We start from the raw sequence: 13,075 nt of genomic DNA, 5'->3' as shown, positions 1-13,075 counted from the left end.
AAAAATATGGAACACTTCACAAATTTGTGTGTCATCCTTGCTCAGGGGCCATGCTAATCTTCTCTGTATCGTTCCAATTTTAGTATATGTGCTGCCAAAGTGAGCACCTTATAAAACAGTTCTGTTGAATTTTCCTGTATTTATCTGAATCTTAGTGTTTTACCTGATGGTATTGAGCAAATATATATTTCAACTGTTCTTTAAGATATTGATTGGCCAACAGCCTTTTTTCTTTTTTAAAAAAGCTTGAATCAAGTAATTTTTAGGTCAGTGGTTTTCAATGAATATCAGACCTACTCACGAAGTTTTGTAGAAATAGAGATGTCTAAGCCTTACTCCGGACTTACTGAATCTCTTTACTTCACATTCTTGATAGATTATATTAACATAATGCTATAGCTAAGGATTATTAGATATTTTGTATCTTAAGAGTTTTTTTCTCTATGAAAATATATTCATATAGTTTTATAAAGTAGACATTCACTGACTTCTTAGAAAGTAGACTGAATTGTTACCCTAGGAGATATTTGTTTAACTTCTTTTGGTGAATGGGTTTATCATCTTTGTTTTGCATGCCACCAATCAACAAACGTTCCTTGTGTTATTCTTGCATTATTCTTATTATGGATTCTCATCAGTCCTTTTACATTGAGAAATTTTCATTAATAAAATAACCACAGGTCTGTCATTTATAAGTAGTTTTTGTTTTACTCTAATGGTTGCTGAAGTCTCTCCTATTAGCTATAGGCCAGAGTTTGTGTCTTCAACAAAGAAAGACAGGCTCAGAGCTTTCTGGAAAAAGATAATTCAAATACTGACCTTTCCAAGAACTGACTCTTAGGTAGAGGTATCTGAACTGGAATCACTTAGGCAACTTTCAGATCATCTCAGTGGATGGAGCCAGGATTTCTAGAACTCTTTTTAGTTGAGAAACAGGTGGCCTCCTGAGACTACTATCCATGTATAGATTTGTATCATCTATAGATAATGATAGTCTTGCCTCCTTATTTCCAATTTTTATACTTTATTGCTTTCAATTGTCTAACTGCAATGGCTAATCCTTCCAGAAAAATATTAAATAAAAGTGATGATAGTGGACATCTTTTTTATTCTTGATTTTAGTGAAAATGCTTTTAATGTTTTGCCAATAAGACTGATTAGTTTTTAGTCTAATATATCTTGTTAAGAAGTCAGCCATTCACATCTATTTTATTAAGCGTTTATTTTTAAGTTAGTATCAGTAGTGGATGTTCAGCATCATATGACATTCTCCTTTGACATATTAATATAAGAAATCATATTGACTCTTCCTTATATTCTAGGAATTAACATCATTGTTTGTGGTATATTTCTTAATGTGCTTCCTGATTATATTTGACTATATTTATTTAGAATATTTACATGCATATTTATAAATAAGGTTAACACATCTTTTTATTTATTTAGAATATCTTGTCTGATTTGGGTATAAATATTGCACTGGTTTGTAAAATGAATTTGGAAGCTTTTCTTCTTTTTCTCTTTGTTCTAGATTATTTTATAGAAGAGGTATAATGGTTGGAAGTGAAGACTTAAAACTGTCCTTATTTGAGATTATAAAATCATTTACCTGGGAAAAATCAGAAAAAACACCCAATCTGTTAGAACTGATAAGAGTTTGCCAGATATAAGAGCAATATACAAAAAGCAATAGCATTGCCAACCATAACTTACTGAAAAAAATATAATAAAAAAAGAAGAAATTGTTCACAAGGGCAAGAAATCTACAAAGAACCCAGGAATTAACAGAAGCAAAAGCACACAAGATCTCTAAGGAGAAATCCTAAAACTCGTTAAAGGACACAGAAGATGATTAAATAAAAGGGGAGACATTCCATGCTCTTGGATTGGGTAATTTAACATTGTAAAGATTTCTATTCCCCATAAATTCACCTATAAGTTCAATATACTCCCAAATAAAATGCCAGGCAGATTTTTTTGAATATGATAAAATTACTCTAAAATTTATGTAGAAGGATAAAAGTCCATGAATAGCTAAGTTTTTATAAAGAAGAGTGACAGATGGGGATTTGTCTTGCCAGATATTAAGATACACTACAAAGCCAAAGTAATAAATACACAGTGATATTAACACAAGTTCAGACAAACAGACCAATGGAGCAGAACAGAGAGCTCAGAGACAGACCCCTGTGTATATGGGAAGTGAATGTACAATGGAAGTGGCACCACAAATCAATGGGAAAAGGATGGAGAATGAGCAAACTAGTTCATTATACAGAGAAGAATAAAGCAACATATCTCCTGAACACCCCTTACAAAGGTGTAGTCTAGGTAAACTAAAGATCTAAATGTTAATGGTAAAAATATATAATTTTGGATGAAATTATGGGAGACATTTTTGGACCTAAGAAAGGAAGACTTCTTAAACAAAACTTCAGAAGCTCAAAGCATAAGGCAAAAAAATCATTACATTTATTACATATAAATTAAAGGTTTTGGAAAATAATAGAGAAATTTCTAACATTTAAAAAAATAAATTTCTAACATTTCTCTCCCCGAATTAAGGATTTCTGTTCAACAAAGGATATCATTGAAAGATTAATTTATAACAGAATGGGAGAAGACAGTTGCAATATCTAAAATCAAGTGAATAATATCTAGAATATGCAATAAATCCCTGCAAATCAATGAAAAAGAGATAATAATCCTAATTTTTAAAATGGGCAAAGGACACATACTAGCACTCGTACTAGCGCAGAAAAGAAAACTCAAAATTATATAATAACAAAGAAATAAAATGTTATGCAAACTCATCAGGACTCAGAGAAGTATGAATTAGACAATAATGTGGTATCTATCACTTTACAGCCATTCAACCAGTCAAAGGTAGAAAGCCAACTGTGGTGGGAATTAGGGGACACAGGCATATGGCAGCTTGAGGACGTGTAGATGATGCAGCCATTCTTGAGCACAATCTGGCCCTACGCAGTGAAACACATAAAGTCTACACATTGCCTGCGTTTTTCCATTTCTGTTCCTGAGTGTACATCCTGAGGCAATTCTCACATAGATCCTTGAGGGGATTGGATAGGGACGTGGTAGGAAACCTGTGTATCCATTACTGGGAAGGCGGAGAGGTGAAATGTGATGGATGTACGTCATAGAATATTATGAAGCAATTAGAAGCAATTTATTAAATGTATACAGGGCAACATGAAGAACCCAACCCATGAATGGAGCAAAAAATTAAAAAAGTAAGAAACACAGTGAACTATATAATACAATTCCATTTACATAGATTAAAGGTATAGTACCACAAAACAATGCATATCTTGTAAAAATATGTTGACACTAAACCTATTTATATGGTTCCTTATGGAGAAGGAGGGAATGAGAAAACAAAGAAAAAAAGAAATGAAGTTATTCACACCAAAAAAAAAAAAAAAAAAAGAGGAAACCTTGAAAGAAAAAAATGCAATGGTATTATTTATTCCTTAAAAATTTAATAACAATTTGCCTATGAAACCGTCTGGGCCTAGTGCTTTTGTGAAAAAGGGTAGTTCTTTGACAACTTTCTCAATTTCATCTAAGGTATTTGGTCTCTTTAGATTTTTTGTCTATTCTGGGATCAGTTTTGGTCTTATTTTATTTTATTTTTTTAATTTCAGCATATTATGGGGGTACAAATGTTTAGGTTACATATATTGCCTTTGTCACACCCGAGTCAGAGCTTCAAGTGTGTCCATCCCCCAGACGGTGCACACCACATCCATTAGGTGTGAATACACCCATCCCTTCCTTCCCCCTCCCTCCTGCCCGACACCTGATGAATGTTACTACTATATGTGCACTTAAGTATTGATCAGTTAATACCAATTTGATGGTGAGTACACGTGGTGCTTGTTTTTCCATTCTTGTGATACTTGAGATAGGGTCTCACTCTCTTGCTCAGGCTGGGATACAATGGTATAATCATAGCTCACTGCAACCTCAAAGTCCTGGGCTCAAGTGATCCTCCTGCCTTGGCCTCCCAAAGTGCTATGATTACAGGCATGAGACACCATGTCTGGCCTGGTCTTTTTTATTTTACTTGAAAATCTTCCATTTCTTGAAGAAATAGTATCTGTGGCTATTTCCCCACTCTATCTTTAATTTTGTTTATTTATAATTTACTTTTTCTTAATTTGGTTAGCTAGTGGTTCTCTATTTTTAAAGATCTAACCCCTTGGTTTGCTCTATTTTTCTATTTTCAATGTCATTAATTTCTGCTTTTTGCCTTAGCAATTTCTTCTTCCTATTATCCTTATGCTTATTTTGTTATTCTTTTTCTAACTTTTAAATTTTTAATTTCATTATGTCCATACTTTCTTTGTTGAGCAATATTAAGTATTTAAGGGCATGAATATTTCCTCTGAGCCCTGTTTGAACTATATTCCTTAAGACTTTATATGTAGCCTTATTTTAAAAGCCTTTTGTTTTGAAATAGTTATAGACTCACAGGAATTGCAAAAATAGTCCAGAAAGGTCCCCTGTACCCACCATCCAGCTCCCCTTATATAATGAGAGAACATGATCAAAACCAGGAAATTGGTACAATTAATACAATTAACTAGACTATAGATTTCACTCAGATTTTGGAGGTTTTTTCATGTTTTCATTTTTGCATATCTTGTGTACAATTTTATGATATTTAGTCGCATGTGTAGACTTGTATAACCATCAGCACAGTCTTGACACAGAACAGCCCTGTCCCCACAAAGGAGCTTTCTCATGCTGCCCCCAGCTGCCCCTTAGACCACCTCCTTCCACCTCTTTCCCAGCCCCTGGCACACACTGCTGTGTTCATTCTCCATCTCTATAATTTTGTTATTTAGATAGTGTCATATAAATGGAATCATACATTATGTAACTTTTGAGATTGGCTTTTTTCACTCTGCATTATGCCCTAAGATCCATTCAAATTGTAAGTATCAACAATTTGTTCCTTTTGTATTGCATTCATACATTGCATGGGTGTACCAGTTTTTTAACCTCTCGCCTGCTAAAGGACCTTTGGAATTGTGTTTATTTTTTGGCTATTACAAATAAGATGGCTATCAACATTCATGCACAGGTTTTTGTGTGAACATAAGGTTTCATTTCTCTGGGAAAAATACCTGAGAGTGTGATTGATGGATTGTATGGTAAGTGTATGTTTTATTTTTTAAGTAACTGACAGGCTCATTTCCAGAGTTTCCCTACCATTTTGTATTCCCATCAGCAATACACGAGTGATCCAGTACTTCTGCATCTTTGCTAGCATTTAGTATTATCAGTATTTTAAATTTTAGCCATTGTAACAAGTATTTGACAGTATATCATTGTGGTTTTAATTTGCATTTTCTTAATGTCTAATGATGTTGAACATCTTTCAGTGTGTTTATTTGCTATCTTATTATCTGCATTGGTGAAGTGTTTGCTGAAGTTTTTTGCCCATTTTCTAATTGGATTTGTTTTCTTACTGTTGAGTTTAGAGAGTTTTCATTTATTTTGGATATGAGTCCTTTGCTGAATATGTGATTTGTCAATATTTTCTCCCATGTAGTTTTAAAAATTATCATCAATTTCTAACCATTTTGCCATTTAAGTTTTGATTTACAGTTTGATCCAAAAGTTTTTTTTAAGAGAGTTAATGGACCACAAAAAGAATGGAGTTTATTAATGACACAGTGTCAGTCAGGAGACGTTACCCAGGTGTGATCGAAAGGCATCTTGCTTAGGTGGGGATTTTAGCTGAGTCTTGAAGAATAGGTAGGGCTTGGGGGAAAAATCTGTGGTTGCTTGCAGCAACCTTGAGGGTAATTAATCAGGGGCTATAAAATGGTGAGAGTCCCAAAGTACAAAATAGCAGAGATTTCCTTAAGAAATCCCTAGGCATTATCTTAATACCCTAGATTAGGTGATGCAATGCCGACCTCATCTAGAGAACAGACCCTCTCAGAGGTGACCTCTTCTGTGGGCTAAAGGTCCCCACCTACAGCTACGTGGCAGGAAGATTTCTTAACATGGTCTGGAAGTCTTCATAGAAGGGCCACAATGAAAGCATGGTCAAGGTTGGGTTGATAACCACAGTGTGTGAAGTTCAGGCTATTAATTAACTTATTGTGCTGTCTAGCATGCAGTAACTCAGAAAGCACAAGAAGGGGTGGGGAGGGAGAGGAGAACAGCATGAGACCAGGTCCTAGCTGGCTGGAGGAAGTCTGATGGAGGCCCTGTGGCGATCAGATGGGTCAATAAGAAGGCGCTCCTTGGCAGGCAGCTTGCCTTCGCCCTTGTGCCAAGATTACAGCAGCACCAAACCAATTGAAATTGAGTGAAATTAGTTAGGAAAGTGTTGGTCAAGGAGGGCTTCCTGGAGGAGGAAGTTCATAAGAATTTGCTAGAAAGGGAAGGATGAGGCATTTTTCAGGGTAAAATGGGAAGAAAAATAGTGTAGTTCAGAAACCATCACATTCATTTTAGTATCCTGGCTCAAACAGAAAGGGTGTGTCCAGGATCTTCAGAGGAGGGACTTACGGGCCTTAAACACCAAAATGAGGAGGGCACATGCTATATGACAGGAGTTAAAGTGCCACCGTGGGCACAGGCAATTCCCCAAACTCTCTCCCCAACCACTTGTCATGGTGTCTGAGATGTCACAGAGCATCTAAGAGCATTTCTTTGCTTGAGGGCTCATTGCTCCCTTCAGGTTCTTCTTCTAGAAGCAAAAAGTCTGAAGATATTTCTTCCCTCTGATAATCTCCCCACACAGAGGACCAGCCCAATGTACTCCACCTGGGGCTGCATGTCTGCGCTTGCTAGAAATTTCCCCCCTTACCTTTACAAATATCCAGCCGACTTTTGAGGGGTCTTTCTAGACTGCTGCATCCCACGATGCTCTCTATATGCCAGTGAGCTCCTGGAGCACTGTCTGGGGTAATCATTTGGCCCCTGGCCTTGATGTAACATTTCCTCGGTGAATGGCCCAGCCATGGCCCCAGCGATGAGCAGGCGACCAATACACATTTACGGAGGAACGAAAGACACCAGGGGGACATCTCAATCCCTTAAGGCCATTTTGAAATTATCTGACATTGCTCCCATCTGTTTATTTTATTTCATTGGGTTTTTTTCCCTGTTGCTGCTGTTCTTGTTTGTCTCGATGCTTTTTGTATTTTGGTTTAAAACAACAGAAATTTATTCTTTCAGTTCAAGAGTCCAGAAGTTAAAAAATCCAGGTGAAGGCAGGTTGGTTCCTTCTGGAGGTTCTGAGGGAGGGTCTGTTCAGTGCCTGTGTCCTAGTTTTTAGTGGCTGCCAGCAATCCCTGGCATTCTTTGTCTTGTGAACATGTCACTCTAATTTTTGCCTACATATTTAAATAGCCACCTTCTGAGTGTATCTCTTTCTGTATTTTATAAGGATAATCTTATTGGATTTAGGGCTCACCCTAATCCAGTATGATCTCATCTCAATCCCTACTTTAATCACATCTCCACTGGGTTTTAAGTAATTAAATTTCTAAGAGAACCACCATTTTATTGTATTCTCTAATTCTTGGCTTCTCTAGGATTCAGAACAAGCTGAGGTTTGTTAGCGCTTCCCCCCCACCTCTGCTACAATGTCCCATTTTTCTGGCTTTTTGGCATCCAGGCTGTGAAATGTGGCCTCATGGGAAGGGTATAGTCTCTGGCATCATTAAGACCCAGGTGCCATTTCCAATGCTGCTGCCTCTTGGTTCTGCCTGTAAATCCCTATGGAGTGGAAAGGACGTCTTGCCATCCGCGGATATGCCAGACACATGGGGTCCAGAGGACTGGGCACAGTGGTCTTTACTGGTTCCCATCAAGACACTGTCAGTCCACACGGAGGCCACCCTGATTGTGTATCTGAGACTGCCTGTATTAGTTACCCATTTCTGTGGAATAAATTACCCCTAAACATGGTAGCTTGAAACACACAAACATTTACTATCTCACAGTTCTATGGGTCAAGAATTTGAGAGTAGCTTAGCTGGGCTAGAGAATCTTCTTTAAAGGTGGCTCACAGGCTGTTGGTGAGAAGCGTCAGTTGCTCTCCACATGGGCCTCTCCTGAGGGCTGCTCAGGTGTCCTCATTGGCCTAGTGGCTGGCTTCCCTCAGATCAAGTGGTCCAGGAGAGAGAGCAGGGGGGAAGCTGTATCCTTTTATGACCTACTCTTGGAAGTCACATGCCATCACTTTGGCCACCAGTCCGCATTCAAGAGAAGGGGAATTAGTTTCCACCTTTTGAAGTAAGGTGCGTCAAAGAATTTGCCAAAGTATTTTTAAAACCACCCCAACTCCCTTCTCCACTAGGTCTCCACTGGCTTCACCTACTTGGTCTTATTACTACTCTGCTCCCCTTGCCTCCTATTGCCCACCCCTGGGGTCTAGGATCTACATCAGGGTGGTGAGTTTGTGTGTGGCAGTGGGTGTGGTGGGTGTCAGATTTAATCCTAGAAACCTTTGGCATGACTGGAGGGGGATTTAGTTCCTTCCAATTTTATTTTATTTTATTTTATTTTTTTATTTTTTTGAGACAGAGTCTCGCTTTGTTGCCCGGGTTAGAGTGAGTGCCGTGGCGTCAGCCTAGCTCACAGCAACCTTAAACTCCTGGGCTTAAATTATCCTACTGCCTCAGCCTCCCGAGTAGCTGGGACTACAGGCATGCGCCACCATGCCTGGCTAATTTTTTTCATAAATATATATATACATATTTTAGTTGGCCAGATAATTTCTTTCTATTTTTAGTAGAGATGGGGTCTCGCTCTTGCTCATGCTGGTCTCGAACTCCTGAGCTCAAACAATCCACCCGCCTCGGCCTCCCAGAGTGCTAGGATTACAGGCGTGAGCCACCGCGCCCGGCGTTAGTTCCTTCCAATTTTAAAACATAAGTGTCTATAAGAAAACTCTTTCTCTGGTTAATACTGAGCCTGCATCTTGTTGTATAAACTCAGTGCTCTCAAAAATCTCTTCTTATTCAGTATTCCAAAGAACCTCTTGCAATAAAAGATGGGTGAGGTAAGAAAGAAAGGGGTTAGGAAGAAAGAATACTCTATTTTGACATATGTAAGTGCATAAATTTAAGCAATTTCACTAACTTCTCGGAGATTCAATTTATCAGGAGGTTGAGGATAATACTTATCTCACAATATTGTTACATTAGGACTATTTTAGTTGCAAGTAATAGAACCCCAACTCATGCTAGTTAAGGAAAAACAAAGAATCAAATTGGCTCACAAGTAAAAGGTCCAGGGTTAGGGTGGCTTCAGGAAGGGCTGGATCCTGATGCTCAAATGATGAAGCACCTCTTCATCTCTTACCTCTGCTTTCCTTCGTGGAGGCATCCTTTCAGCAAGGCTCCATCCATGTGATGGCTCTCAGCAGCTCCAGGCTGACACTCTACCCCTTTGGTATTCCCAAATGGTAAAGAATATCTCTTCCCCAGTAGTTAAACTAAAAACCCCAGATTACGTACTTGTCCCAGTCCAGGGACCTTGAGTTGGATTGGCCAGATCTGTGCTGTGTGCTGTGTGGAAATGGCTGGAGGCAAAGGAGGTCGATCCTATCTGAACTTTGTGGACTGAGTGTTAATACCAGAAGGGGAACACATGTGTGACAAGCAAATTGGCAGTGGTCCCTGTACTGATGGTGAAGATTGAAGGAGATAAAGGATATACACTGGCTGGTGTTTGATGAGAAAATTTTTTCTGGATTCTTCTCCTTTCCTCTTTCTCCATATTTGATCATTTGATAAGTCCTTTGCATTCTCCCTTAGCATTGCTGTTTGCAGCTGCTCCCTCCTCTCCATCCTGCTGCCTTGCTATGGCCCTCACTGCTGCTGCTGGACTACTGGAGCACCATGCCGCTGAGTCCACTCTCATTCTCCCAGAGTACCTGAACCTTGACTTGGCTCTGGATGATCCATCATCTCCACACTCTTTCCAACATCCCCTTGTCTACAGAGGTCCATGTTGATGGTTTATGCCAGAGCAAGCTGGCTGCAGGTGGGTGGTAGAGCAAGCTGGCTGGGATGGAGTGGAGATGCATGGTAGCCATGATGCTGGCTCCACGGTTCCCAATGCAGCCCTGGAGACCAGAGCATCTATGAACTGAGGGAGAACAGACGACTAGAGTGCACTAGAGCTTCTCAGCCTCCACATCCAAGTAGCTTCACCTTCCATCTCCCTCACAGGAGAAGTGGCACTTTCTGTGCTTTGATCCACAATAGAAAGTGCCTGGCTGACCCTGCTGGCCAGCCCTGCAAGGGTATTCGTAGTGAAGGCAGATGGAGTTTGATTTTGTGCAGGCTCATTTATTTATTTTAAATTTTATTTATTTTAACTAGCTTAAAAAGTCTTTATCATCGAATATTTCAAACATCTACACAAGTGGACAGGATAGTTGAATGAATTCCATATACCCATCACTCAGCTTCAACATTTATCAACTCATGGCTGGTCTTATTTTGTCTCCATTCCTGCTACTTCTTTCCTCCCCAATTATATTGAAACAAATCCCAGACATCATATCTTTTTATCCATAAATATTTTAGACTGTATCTCTAAAAGATAAGAATTCCTAAAATACATGACCATAATGTCAATATCACACTAAAAATTTGATAGTACAGTATTTCCAGTAATATAAAATATTGGTCATTTAACAAATTTCCCTAATTATCTCATATTTTTGTTTGTTTTAGTTTATTTTGTTTTTACTGTCCACTTGTTTGAATTGGGATTTAAATAAGAGCCATACAGTACAAATAGTTGATATGTCTCCTGAGTCTCGCTTAAGGGAGTAGGTTCCCTCTCAGTGCCTTTTCTGTTCCTTGCAATTTATTTTTTGAAGAACAATATTGTTTTGCTTGTCTTGTAGGGGTTCTCAGTCAACATTTTACTGATTGCATCCCCATAATGTCCTTTAACATGTCCCTCTGTCCCTGCATTTTCTGTAAATTTGTAGCTGGATCTAGAGACTGGATGAGCCTCAGAGTTGATCTCTTGGCAGGACACCTCACAGGTGGCATTGTATAGGAGGCACAGACACCATTAGGTTGATTCTCTATTTTGTGACACTAACAGCCATTCATGATCATTGCCCTGGCCCATTAATTTATGAGGAGTTAACTTTTCTTAATTATAAAAGGAATATATTCTCATTTTAAATGACTTAAATGATATAACATGATATAAGGTGAAAAGTAAATTCACGCGCCCTGCTTTTTTTCTAGCCCTCTAAATGTCACTCTTTAGAGGTAACCATGTTTACAAGTTATCATGTGTTTGTGGTAATTAAAAAAAAATTGATATAATTACTTCAGGAAAATGAGTGGGTATGTATTGTGGAGGTATGGTAAGTGTGGTATGCACACACAACCCACTTGACTGTGTATAAAACATCTATTATATGTATAAAATAAAAAAGTATATACATATATTATATATGATGTTATATTTATATAAACATTATAGAAAACAATAGCAATACAAGACAACCACCTAAGAAAAATTTCAAGAGACACAGGATTAATTACCAAATGAGTGACTATTTTAGAAAAGATTACTTTTTAAAGTAACAAAACCCTACTGGCTTAAGCCTGAAAGAGAAATGTGATATGAGGTTACAGGAATAACTCTTGGGAAGTGTTACTTGGTCTGACAAAGGATTGTCATGTCCAAGATCTGAAAAGCCACCAGGAACATAGCAGCTGACTTCCTAGGCTCTCTCTGCCCATTTGATTCATTTTTCTCTCTGCAGAAAAGCTTTCTCTGCCTTTCCATACAGAGGACACAAAAACGCTCCTCTCACTGTCCCCGTCCCAGGCTATGGTTTCTCAATTCCAGCAACGGCAGAGACTGACCAGCATCTCTGAATCCCAGTTCCGGTTCCCAGGAGAGATCAGATTGGCCCTGATGAGTCAGGTGTCCATCTACCCCTGGTCCAATCAGCTATGGCTGCGGCTGGGCTGGGAAGCACAGCTGTGCAGCAGCTCAGTCTCCTCCTCCAGCACCTGTATAAGCGGCTGGTCTCAGAGAACAGGGGAGGGTTATGAGATGGGCAGATACCCACCGAATGGTGTGGCAGTCAGTGTACTTCATTACAAACAGAACCTACTCTAGTCTAAGTGGAAAAGGAATAGGTATCCCACAATCTCTAGAATCGAGCTTGGAAGCTATGCATCACAAAGCCATGCACACTCTACTCTCAGCACTACTTACTGTCCTCGGCCAGCGTAGATAGTGCCCATGAAACTGGACACCGGAACCAGAAGCTCCACCACCGCTGCCATTCCAAAGCCAATCCCTCTGCTGCCACCATTTCCAAAGGATCAAATCTGCATAATCCACCTTCTTCACAGAGTTCTCTTTCTAAATCTCTTCACTGGGCAGCATCTAACTGAGGGGACTTCAGCGTCATGCCTGGAGCGTGGTTGCAAGGTAGGCTGGGAAAGCGAGTTCTTTCTTCTACTGATACCTGGGAGGGATGGAATTCCTAATGAAGGAAATTCCCCAGCCCTGGGAGAGTTGTTCACAAGATGGTGGGCAGCCACAGATGTGACCGATGTCCCCTAGGGATGTCTAAGACAGTGGTAAGAATTAGAGTTAAGTGTTAGGATTTCAAATAGAGTCTCCAATGGGGGAATGCAGTGCTGGGGGTGAAGAACCATTTGGCCCAGACATCACATTCGTGAAGGGTTTTTCAACTCTTGACATTATCTCCAAATGGACTTACACATGAAGGTTGCAGAGAGACAGTGATGAGACAGTATTAAGCCTGTTTCTGTGGTTACGGATTTATGTAAAATAAGAAACATTACTCTCACTTAATATGTATTTCTTTGGGAAGATTAGTGTCATATGAAATTAATTTTGAATTAAATGTGACTATCCTATGATAACTGGTATTCCTACGTGGTATTTCTCACTCTTTCTGTTTTCACTTCTGAGAGAATGGCTGCCAGGTTAATTCTGCTCAAAGCCTGGTCATGTCACTCTCCTGCTCAAAAACCTCCCGTGGCTCCCACTGCCCACT

The 13,075-nt window shown here is 39.2% G+C and overlaps 1 non-coding gene across 1 annotated transcript; it reads right to left on the bottom strand.

The window, feature by feature from the left end:
- On the bottom strand, positions 1 to 107 carry LOC138388733 (U6 spliceosomal RNA). Its single transcript, XR_011234225.1, has one exon. It is a non-coding gene; the product is annotated as a U6 spliceosomal RNA (small nuclear RNA).
- Between the last annotated feature and the right edge of the window lie 12,968 nt (positions 108 to 13,075).

This window comes from Eulemur rufifrons, chromosome 7 (genome assembly GCF_041146395.1).
Source record: "Eulemur rufifrons isolate Redbay chromosome 7, OSU_ERuf_1, whole genome shotgun sequence".
Classification (NCBI taxonomy): domain Eukaryota; kingdom Metazoa; phylum Chordata; class Mammalia; order Primates; family Lemuridae; genus Eulemur; species Eulemur rufifrons.
Note: the sequence above shows the minus strand (reverse complement) of the source record. Positions and strands in the feature narration are given on the sequence as shown.